We start from the raw sequence: 12,933 nt of genomic DNA on the forward strand, positions 1-12,933 counted from the left end.
CACATAAGCTATCGCGTTAAGCACTCTGGTTGTGGTAAATGACAAGCATCAGCCTAATGTGGTAATTAAAGTGCACCTGTTTAAATGATAGACATGACTTACTTTCTCGTAAAGAATGATGGTTTGATCTACATTAATTTTCAACATTTCATCGATTCGATGAAACAACAAGAAAAGTACTACATGATATACAAAAATTGTCTAATGTTGGAAAAGAGATTGATAATCAACCATGTCGTTTGGAAAGGAAAAAGGAAAAGCGCAATAACGGTGGTAAAGTAGTATGTATTCAGTTTCAGTATAACGGCTTGCAATTTAATATTTCATTTGAGCCCGCCCGGTTAGCTCAGTAGGTAGAGCGTTGGTCTACGGATCTCGGGGTCGTGAGTTCGATCCTCGCGCTGGGCGTATGTTCTCCGTGACTATTTGATAAACGAATTGTGTCTGAAATCATTAGTCCTCCACTTCTGATTCATGTGGTAAATTTGGCAGTTACTTGCGGAGAACAAATTTGTACTGGTACAGAATCCAGGAACACTGGTTTGGTTAACTTCCCGCCGTTACATGACTGAAATACTGTTGAAAAACGGCGTTAAACCCAAAACAAACAAAAATATTTCATTTAACAATCTGATCGTTTTGAAAATACTATTGTTTTATCTTTATTTACGTTTTCAAATAAATTATTTCTGACATTAAATAACAAAGTAAGCTAACGGTATGCTGGACTGTGTTCTAGTTACTTATTATTAAAACAGTTGTACTATATGAGTCGTCAGAGCATTTTCAAATTACAGCATTACTGACAAAATTATATATATGGGCCAGTTTAAGAAACATTTTGTATTAATCACACTAAAAAATCGCAGCGGGGAAAAGTGTTCAACCAGTGTCAAAACACCAGTTACGAGCCCAAACTGGTATATGGTAGACATGTAACACCACTCAAAGTAGAAAGAAGAGGGAAAAAAAGAAAAATTGGGGTGGTTTAAAGGAAGTAAGGCCACAAAAAATGAGAAATATGCGAAAAGCATACTGAAAGAAGGGGTACCGCCTTGTAAATGTCAGTAAGCTGTGAAACAAATGTTTAAATGATGTTTAAATGCGTTTAGGGCATGCCAATCTCGCACTAACCCTATTTTCAGACATTTAGACAAGCCAATTTATATAGAATAATGCCCGCTTAAATAAAAGCTCTTACATTAGTGAATATATACCGGAATATGTAAACTAAGGCATATAGTTATGCTTAATTTAGTCTTCTTTTATCTATTGTAAACGTCAATACTCGAAAATTGCGCCGAAATTGTAACATTGACACTCAAACTTAAATTGTTCTTAAAATAATCTATAATTTTTCAAAATGATTTATTCAGGAAAATAAGGATAATAAGAAATGATAGATTTTAAATACTTTACAAACAATATTTTGCGTACTTGATTTGTTTTGCTGAAATTAATTCACTTATATACGATGGATAGGTCTATTGTTTTTGCGATACGCCAAGTAGTGATATACTTCATTGCTAAGCTCTTGTGTCATTACTTGATAATAAGGGAATTCATAAGGCAATTAACGGTGAACGGAATTATAGTCGATTTTAAATGTCATATCAAATGTCAAATCACCTAGTTTCAAGCTAAGTTGAATTGATAACACGACATACACATATACACGATGAGAAAAGAAATTTCCAAATATTCGCTTGAAATAAATGGTGTGCCGAAATATATTATAATTCACTACACCAATATTATAACGATGCCTTTCAATCAAGTTTTAATGACCTGTTTTTTATGTACACACGCGATTTCGTTTCAATTCTTCAAGTATATTTACAACATATTGCATGTAGTGACATTTTATCTGGAATCTGTCAGACAAACTACCATAAGTCTGTTTTATATGCTAATTCCAATTCTATATGCCTATATAAAGATGTATAGTTTAATGTATCAATATATTTCTTGGCGTTGCTATCTGCCTTTCCACTGGTTGTGTCAATCGACGGCGAGAAAATTGGATGGAAATATATTTCAATTTACATATTTACATAAATTGCAAGAACAAATGCATGTCTAAGACATAAACAGCTTTTTGTCATCCTTATTGTGTCGAAAAACTGATATTTTATTTTACGCATGTCCTGTCTATGTGGTTTATATGTAAATAAGGTTTTATATCATTGAATATATTTGAAAGCCCGCTCCCGTAAACACCAAGCATTGAAAACAAGATATTCAAAATTACAAACAAACAATTTTCTGCTGACACGTTAAAAGTGTATGTCAGGGAGGACGTAACAACTTTGTGTTAATGAAACCACCTGTTTCCAACTGGACTGCCAGATCCTTGATTTTGAATGACAACACGGAAACACCTATTCCAGGCCGACATCTCCGGTCACCAAGGGGCCCTCAGGTAAAGAAGCCATTCAGCTGGCTTACGGAAGGTCAGTCGTTTTACCCAGGTGCCACCTCGTGATGAAATAACGCACGGATGGGCACCTGGGGGTCTTCCTCTACCATCCAAGCTGGAAAGCTGCCATATGACCTATAATTGTGTGGGTGCGGCGTTAAACCCAACAAAAACATAAAAAGTCTCCGGTCACAAGATTGGGCAAGCAAGCAAAGATAATATTAAGAGGTGTACAGTGTTTATTTTGACATTTCCGCAAAGTTAAAGCGATTACGACAAATGTAGTATTAGTAGCATGTTAAACTTTTAAAAACATCATGTGATTGTTAAAACAAAATAAAAAGAACACACAAAAAAACCAAGAGAACAGATAAATTACTAACGATCGCCTTTCGTGGTAAGGCAATAAAATCAAGGCGAAAACAAAACAATTTCTTTATCCTGTCGAAACAACTTGAAATCAATCTTGATACTTGACCATAAATAAATAATTAATAAATATTTCTGATAATATATATTTACAATATAACATTTAATGTGATATTGACGTTTTACTCACTCCACGACTATCACACTATTTTCGAAATATCAACAATAAACTAAAGATAATAGATCTGACTTCAACAAACACTTTGATTTAAGTAAACTAAATAATATAACTTATAAGGGAAAGGGTTCATAAAAGTGTATTAAATAATCGGAAAAATCGTATGCTTTGCTGAAAAAAGGCTATAAAGGTTAAGGTAATCAGCAAATGTTGCAAAAATGCTTAATAATATTCAGGATTTAGACGGACAAAGGTATAGTAGGTAGTTATCTGAAATTACTTAAATTAGCTGTTTTAAGATTGCATTTACAAATTAAATCAGTTTAATAACTTTTGACACGTTCGAAAATGAAAGCAAAACCCGTTTAATCGATAGTTAACGTCATTTTACTATGTTATCGGTATCTTTATCTAGCTCGTGAAAAACACTTTTACATATTTTCAGTTTTCTTTTCATTTCCATTTATTTTTCAATTTGACTTAAAATTTGGTACAGTTTATTTCTGAGTACATATCTAACTGTTACAGCTACATTAACTTAACATGTCAAAGAATGTTTTGTCAGTTTCACGATACAATCATTGCAATTTCAAGAAAGATGTCGACACAAGCTACAAAGTATTTCCCTGGGCGCGTTATTTGAACATCTTTTCTTTCATTACAGAAAAATGGTTTTAACAATCATGCATGTTACTGGCATTAACAAATGATTTTTCTACAATATTTTTGTTGTTTCTAAGAACATAATTTAATATAACATATTTTTATAAAGCCACTTGTTTGATAGAAGTAAAATTAAAATAACTGTACGATGTGATATAGGGTAACTTCATTTAGTAAATTAAAATTTTCAAGATTATCGCAAATTTAAACCTTTCAATCGTTCATTAAAAATACATTGACTGAAGAACTATAGAATGTATTTTTTCGTCTTAAACAATTTGGAGGAATAATACCAAACATGGCAAATTCCGCGAGATAACAAGCATAATTTGACGTCATTCTGAATTCATGAATAAAAATGGCGTCGTTTGAATATTTTTTCAATATCGGACACCAAACTTGCAAGAAAACAACTTTGAATTATAGCTAAAAAACAAGGATAAATATCCAACAGGGAGAGCCACGTTCCAAAACCGCAGTCTCCGCAAAGGTTAACCCAGCACGCGGACACGCACACGACCACCCTCCCCCACCCCTCCACCACACACACTCTCACACAAAGCAAACACACCAGCACATGCTCACACAAAGAAAGGGTAACAAACTATGACAAAACGAACAAATAAGGGAACACTGGGTCTTGGAACGGTCAGTGGCAAAACCGCCACTGGGGAGCTTAATCCGGTTTATGGTGCACATAACCTCACTCTTATCCCCACCATGTTCACAGGACAGTGCAAATAAAAGTAATCCCCACCAGGTAAAACAGAAAAATACTCTTGTATATTTATATAAATGCAATCTTTTTGTGTTTAGACATACATTACATAAACCACAATTGGAGTTCTTGCAAATGATCCAAGATCCGCCAGCGCGATTCAGGGATTTGCAAGAAATCCAATTGTGATTTATACCCGTCTAATTGCACCCAAATATTTAATTCTTAAAAGACCCAATTACAATTCCCTGCTTAGACAATAAAATTTTGGTAGGCTAAAATTTCTTATCCTCCATTATATGATGTTTCGTGTCGTCGAAAATGCTTGTACAGAATTGTATGAAATCATTTCATTTCTTGCAAGTCATTCTTTGCCTTGATGAAAATGTCAAGGTCAGTAAGATCTATACATTATTCATTTCGTAATTGCGTCACCTCGTATTGAAAAGTATTCAACTTTCTTGTTTTATTGTAGCGATAACGCATGATTTATCGTGTTATAACATCTGCAGAATTCCAAGGGATTGGTTGGAGCCTCAGTCCCACTAGAATATGGGTACCCATGTATACCGGATTTTAAATTATCCGTTTTTTGGCCGTTCGATTTTGTTTTGCAACGAAACGCGCATATATAAAAAGATGTTTTAACTATGGAAGCCCTGGAGGGACAGTTGATTTCAGCACTTCCTACTTCTGACTTCTAACTTTTGCACTTCTCACTTCCAACTTCTTTACTTCCTACTTCTAACTTCCGCACTTCTGACTTCTAACTTCCACACTTCTGACATCCAACTTCCTGACTTTCGACTTCTGATTTCCAACTTCCACACTTCTTACTTCCGACTTCTTGACTTCTTTCTTCCTTCGTCAAAAAGTCAAAAAGTCGGAAGTAAGAAGTGTGGAAGTTGGAAATCAGAAGTCGAAGTCAGAAAGTTTGAAGTCAGAAGTGTGGATGCTAGAAGTAGAAAGTAGGAAGTAAAGAAGTTGGAAGTGAGAAGTGCAAAAGTTAGAAGTCAGAAGTGGGAAGTACGGCAATCGTCCCTCCAGGGCTTCCATATTTAACAGCATCTGAGCGCGAGTACCTATGTAAACACACGTTATCTCTCCTGTTACCCGCTCGCCCCCTCCCTCGCCCCCCCCCCCCCTACACACACCCCAAACCACGAAAACTTCGAAGAACAGAGATTGTGCCATAATACATTAAAGATTACATAAACCGTCAAAACCAATGTTAATTTTACATTTCTGTATATCAAGATAAATATTAATTCTTAAATAAAGTGGCATTTTAAAATCTAATTTTAACGTTTTACAGCGTTTTACATTGTCGCAATTTTTAATCAATGCAGAAGATTCTATCATGAGTTTGAATGGTAACCAATATTTAGATTGTGAAATGAATAGACCAAATAAAATTTAAAAGAATGGACTCGTACAAATCAAGGAGTATCACCTAGGATGTAGTCCTAATAATTCCAGTCATAATTACATTTACTTTCATGAAAGAAATGAGAGATCTACGAATTATTCATAAACTCTTATTTCATGTTGTGCCACTGCTGTTAAAATTTCATAAATACTTATAAAAATGACAATTGATTACAAATACGTAGTTCAACAGGCAAGGAAACTATGAAATGATTGTCCATATATTTTGTGGTATTATTCATTTCCCTAAAATCGAAATTGTGTAACTTACGGAAAACAGGAATATATTTAAATAAAATATTGTCTATTAAATAGGAGAAAGTGTTGCTTCGATAATGCTTTTTTTCAGATTTGTCATTGTGCTTTTTTCGGCATCGGCTACAAGGAAAATTACGGACTATAATTGGTTGTGTAATGAAAATAAAAATCCGTCACATGATTTTAAAAAAGTGCTACGTATCTGGAATTTTAAGAGTGTCTATCGTGAGACTTATTACCCTAATTTCGTGCACTGTTTGCATTTGTTCAGATTTATGTTACAAACAGTGTTGGTTTCATAATGTACTTGTTCCCACTTAAAGTCATGATCCCATCCTTGTGCATTATTGATGAATCGCCTAATAATAGCTCTAATAAAATAATATATATTTTTAAACAGTCTTCTTAAAGGTCGTATTATACATTTTATTGACATTTTTATCAATTTCTTTTTGTGTCGATTGATACACTTTTATTATAAATAGCACAAGAGAACAGGAATTTGGACCAGTGTTAACAATGTATTTGCAAAATACTTTTTATGCCATGAATTATAAGCCCTATGTTTAGCTTCAGTAGCATTATAATGCCAGTTCTTCGGTATTATGTATTTTTAATAGAGCTCTGCTTAAGCCGATGCCAGAGGGAATAAAAATGAAGAATATATATACCCTTTATAAAGTATTTACAAACTGACATGCAAAGGAAGTTCCGGACCTGTCAAAGATAGCCAGTCCTAAGATAAATGTAATTTGCTTTGTAGTTCCGCTTTCGACTAGACACATTCTGTAGAGCTTTGAAATATAATGCAATCGCGAGAAATTGTTTTACTGACGGAAATGAAAGACCCATTCACCATGTGAATTGAAAAGTTGCAGTTTTAAATATTTCGGATGTAAAAATATGATACCTAAAAGAACACTAAATGATTTTGAAGATTAAACAGTGTGGTGAAGATAAACTATAAAATTATTTCTACAAGTACATTATGTTTATTAACATAGCGGCAATAAGCGCCAGTTTCTGATTCAGTACAACAAACTTGAAAGCGACACTTCATAGTTGCGCTGAAATGTTGCACTGAAAAAGTGCTGTAAGCTGGTCAAATCATTTAGTAGTGAGTTACTAACTGCTATGAGCCAATCAGTTTCGGGAAATTGGTCAGTAAATTGCAAAACATTGATAAAAATGTCCGGGTATCACTAACTGTGTGTATGCGGCTATTTCATAGTATAGGCTTATACTTCCTCGATTACAACGCGAAGAAGAGTAAAAAAACTATACACAAATAACAAAACCTCAGTATTATACTATACGAAGATGCTTACTTGTAGCAGTGATCACATTGGCCAACGTTATAGTGCTGCCTCAACAGAATATCACGCCACAGAAACGTGACATGATATCCAACCCAGTCACATTATACTGACACCGGACTGACTAGTCCTAGCACTATCCTCTTAATGCTGAACTCAAAGCGAGGAAGCTACTAGTACCATTTTTACGTCTTTGGAATGACGCGGCCTGAGATCGATCCCACGACCTCTCTGCTTGAAGCGGGCTATCTAACACTAGACTTCCGAGGCGGTTGTACTGAAGGAAATCTGTTGACGGTATATGAAATTGTTTAATGAGCTCAGAGCAGTTATGTGATCTGCAGTATGATGTCATTTTGTTTACCTAATAGCTGTTACAGTAAAAAACACACAACACAGCGGACGTGTTTCAGTTGACCATTGAAATACATGGACGTTCAGCAATTAGAATGCGTCTGTAAAATGTTTGTTAAACAATGCATTAATACCATGTATGTAAATGTTTTTATAAGCGTTTCTTTTTAATGCTTTTAAGATATAAAACATTATATTAATTTATAACCTTTATTAAAATTAAAAGAAAAACCATTGATTTCACACAGTGGTATAAAGAAGATATCCTCAGTGTTTCGAATATCTGAATTATAAATATCATATATGTAGCTCAAAAACAATTTCAGGAAATCTCAATATTTGTCGGATATGTATTTTATTATTTCGAACATTTTCGATAATTAATTTCCGTGCATTGCTTTATGCAAAACATCTACTTCATTTTGTCTTGTTTTAATACATTAGCGACAAGTAATAGTCTAAATATACACAATTTTGTCATCCGCTTGTACGCCTAGGTATTCCTGTCGTTTCGATTTAAGAGCGGAAGAAATAAATGTCGAAATAAATCAAGAAAATAAGTATTCGGAGAAAGGTTTCTCTCATCATTTAGAAAACTTAATGGATATTGTTGCATTGTAATGTATTTTATTACATGCAGTGATTTAATGTAATTGTTAAAAGCACTTGAAATTAGTAAACACAACGAAGTGCATTGATCAATTCAAAGATGTCACATATAAATGCAATGTCAGCATATACAAAAGCCATATAAATTAACATTTTGACAATCGTTGTTTACCGACTTACCTGAATATTCAAACTAAAGAATTGTAGCGTGCACCTTATATAGTATTTTCTTATGATTTCTTATGTTTTGATGGGTTTAACGTCGAACCGACACAAATGAATGTCATGTGGCGACTTTCCAGATTTGATTGTGGAGGAAGACCCCAGATGCCCACCGTGCATTATTTCATCATGGACGGGCACCTAGACAGAACCATCGACCTTCCGTGAGCCAGATGGATGGCTTCCTCACAGGAAGAATTTAACGCCACAAGTAAGGCTCGATCCGACATTGGTGAGGGGCAAGTGATTTGAAGTCTACGACCTTAACCACCAGCTTGAATAGTAAAAAGTTTGAATTTCCGTGCCCGTAATATCTTCTGTTGTAACCTTTCCAGCCATATACAATTATGGTATTTTACGGCTTAGAATTAATCAGCGATAAATCTTGTCTTTCAAACTATCTGAAGAATTTAGTTTACATCTTCTACACTAAATATACGGTAAGTTTTTATTCTAAAGAACAAGGATTACAAGTACATCTTTAATGCCTAGCCTTCGAATTGTTTCCAAATACAGCGATGCTCTTGATTCTCAATGCTCTTTTCGCAGACGAGAAAAATAAATGTAGTTTATTAAATTGTGTCCAGAGACTCAATAAGTGAGTGTTATATTGATCAAATATCCAACAATATCAGACGTTTATGAAATTAATACACAGTAGTGGATTAAATGTACAAACTATCAGACAAAGAGTTGGAAAAAGGAACCATCAATAGAATCTATTAACAAGGCAAATGAATGGTAACACATTTATGGAACGCATGACGTTCAATGATGGCACTCCATTCCGTTGTCTGTTTTTAAGCGTTATTCCTATATTTAACGAACGGCAATTATCATAGTTAAATCATTTTAATATTAGCTAGTTTTAGTGTAACTTAAACTTTTATCAAATGCTTATCACTGTGTTACTAGAATACTGTTCTATGATTAACTCACGAACAAAAAGTTACATTAGTCAAAGTTTCTGTTTTAACAAAAGTCAGCAACAAATATCAATAAGTTGTAGAGACATGTTCATTCGTATTGACAACAGATTTCTTTCTTCAAACTAATTTACCATTTTGTGTTAACGATGTGACGTCATGACATTGCACAGGTACTTCGGTAAATTTTAGTTAGGCCTTTGGACAGAACATAACTCATTGTCCTTTCCAGATCTACATTGTAAATTATTGATTTAAAGGCATGTTTAGAGAAACTGATATTTAAAACATATATTCTTGCCCTATGTAATTAAAACAGCTGTACATTTTAGTCGAAGGCAATGTATAGAAAACGACGCTAATACAATTTAGCTAGACTGTTACGGCATATGTCAAGAAATAGAGCATTATTTCTCACTCAACAATGCCTTTACACTATGTATGTTTTCTTCAATAGATTCAAAACGGTCTGTCAGCCATATAGCAAGAACTGAAAAAAATGGACATAACCATTGTTTTCGCCACCTTTTTATTTTAAACTCTTTTGTTTATTTGCGTACTGCTTATCGTGATCGGTAGTGGGCCATTTCATACGAAGCAACTTCAACTAACAATTTACAGCTATGTTCTGACACATATTCAAGGTATGTTTTGTCAATACAACCTAATATTTGTAAAGTTTAACATAGATGTTGTGATGTGATACTTTCACGCGCTCTTATTTATTTACGATTTCATTGCACATTCTGGAAGTATTTGAAATATGAGTGATACGAGGGGCGTTCAATAAATAATGATACTCCGTGTGTAGTTTCGTAAGTTTTTAGCACATTATAGAGCAATTTAGTGGAAACAAAATACCATATGAATGATAAAAATCGGTAGATTTATAGTAAAAATATAATCATTTGAGTGAGGTGTACTCAGGTATACTGGACTATAGCTAAAATTATTATAACTTAGGTTTTTCCTGGGCATCCAGGGTCTCAGAAAAATAGAAAAAAACTTGTAAATTCACAAAACACTATAATTTTTATACGAGACACAGCAATTTATGATGAGTTTCAGATTGTTTTGAATACCATTTGCGTTTTCCATTTTGCAACACAATTAAAACGTCTAAACTCGAGGTTGATTGCATTTGGAATGAGTCTCGAGAGCGATTAAATAAAGTTGTAAGAACTTGTTTCGCAATCGAGAATTAAGAAATTAGTATCAACTTAAAATACAAGAATTTTTTCAACGATGAACATTACACCTGACAAATTTACAGAGGCTGATTGTACTCAGCTTATTATTTTTCGAGTAAAAATCTACACCCTCCATTTAGTACTGTTATGTTGTCATTTTTTATTTTAGTTTTCAAATGTGTATGTAAAAATGATGACTTGTTTTAATTGTTTAAACAGAAAAATTGAACTACAGTTGTAATTGTTGAATAGTAGAGTCAAGGAATCGCATATTACAATATCAATATTTTGGACATAAAATGGTCCAGTATACCTGAGTACATCTCACTCAAATAATTTAAGAAATAATTTATAACAAAACGGTATTTTAACACTATTTATACACGATGGGCTGTTATACGCTGGGCGTAATAATTTCACGAGGGCGCAGCCCGAGTGGATTATTTCGAACAACGTATAACCGCCCATCGTGTAAAAATAGTGTAAAAGCACCGTTTCGCTATAAATTATTTCGATTTTAACATGAATTTTATTGTACAATTTAGATCAAATATGACAGAACTGTTTCTTCGCGCATGCATGGCGCCAACTGTTAGGTCGTCACGCTCCTTTGTTTATGCACGCCAGGACAGGAAATGGTAATGCGACTTGCGGAAGACTTCAGTTTGGGCGCAAACGATGGCGAATTATTCTGCAAAGCGAAAAACCAACTTAATATATGTGTAAGATAGTCAAGACAGTTGTTCAAGACATTGTTTATGCATTAAGGCCATTTAATGAGTTGCAATTTTTCATATGCACAGTGCAACATATTAAGTATAAATTTCATTTTGAACTCAAAATTTGTAATGTTGAATTTCAGATGAATACATTTTAATGACCGCATAAATTATCACGTACGACAATGACGTCAATATTACTAATCCGTTGTGTGTGATGATTAAAGCATTGTTAGTCATGATATTAGAATATATATTTACTTTGAATTTACCGATTTTTATCATTCTTGTGGCATTTTGTTTCCAATAAATTGCTAAATAAAGTGCCGAAAACTGCATATAAAAATAACCACCGGTTACGGAACTACATACGGAGTAATATTTTGTATTGAACGCCCCTCGTAATGTGTCTGAAAAGGGTTTATAGGCAAACCATTTATTAACAGCTTATACAACGACTTTTTGTAGAATATTCAAATCTTAATCATTGAATTACAGAGGATTTTACCTTAATTCAATGGGTATTTCGGATATTCTGGAGTCAGTCATGGCTGTGTGTTAATAAAATCTGAAAAGTAGATCCATCGGAAGCACCGATAACAAGGCATATTAATATTTGAATGGAGGTCTTACTGATTCATAAGAAGTTTTATGTGTACGGAAATTTAACATTTGGCAATGCCTGTCACAAAGTAGACTTCTAGCATTTAAATTGGAAATAGAGGGAAAACATAGAAATAGTGTAATAAGATGTGTAAAAGATAATAATCATGGTATTTACTTATATCACCGCTGTTCTATGTTGGCATTACTTTTATATATAACATATATACAGTATCTTCTATTTACCCTAATTTACAAACATCTATCGCACAATTGTAGAACCACTTGCAATGTGATTAAGCAAATTATAAAAGTATCGTATTGTGATGCCATCAAGAATTGAAAACGGTAAAAATACATCATGTCTACAATTTTTTATTTCTTTTTTTGTTTTAACATTTCTTTCTAATACATTTAAAACGCAACAATAAGAATATCTAAGCGCACAGATGGATGATCTGTTTTCACTTCTGCCTGTCGCTAATCCAATAAAACATGACAAGAGGAAGCAGATAATCTGATTTATCTCGGTCGCCAGATTGAATTAATCAATGTCAGGTAAGATTTAGAAGAATTAATTCAAAATAAGAAAAGAAATATTCGAAAAAATATAGATGTCCCACAATTGAGTTAATAGGTGCACATACTTTTCATAATCTGTATACATGAATTAATACATGTAAGTGTATGATATATTTCCACACTTATTAAAGATTTTCAATTCGAGGAATTGCTTTAATCTTGTTTCATATTAGAAATACGTTGAAAGTACACGGTAGACATTACAATAACTCTTTTGATTTATTTGTGATTACAAATTTCCCAAGCAGATATTTGATCAGACTGTTCTTAAACATTAGATTAAATACCAGTTATTGATATACGACTATTGTTTTGACCCTGTATCTCACATGATGCTGCATCTGGTATTTCTTTTCTGAATTAACAATGAACTTGTCAC

At 33.5% G+C, this 12,933-nt stretch overlaps 1 non-coding gene across 1 annotated transcript; it reads left to right on the forward strand.

The window, feature by feature from the left end:
* The first annotated feature begins 335 nt into the window (after positions 1-335).
* Positions 336-408, forward strand: Trnar-acg (transfer RNA arginine (anticodon ACG)). The gene has a single exon. It is a non-coding gene; the product is annotated as a tRNA-Arg (tRNA).
* The last annotated feature ends 12,525 nt before the right edge of the window (positions 409-12,933 follow it).

This window comes from Mercenaria mercenaria, chromosome 11 (assembly GCF_021730395.1).
Source record: "Mercenaria mercenaria strain notata chromosome 11, MADL_Memer_1, whole genome shotgun sequence".
In the NCBI taxonomy this organism is placed as follows: Eukaryota; Metazoa; Mollusca; class Bivalvia; order Venerida; family Veneridae; genus Mercenaria; species Mercenaria mercenaria.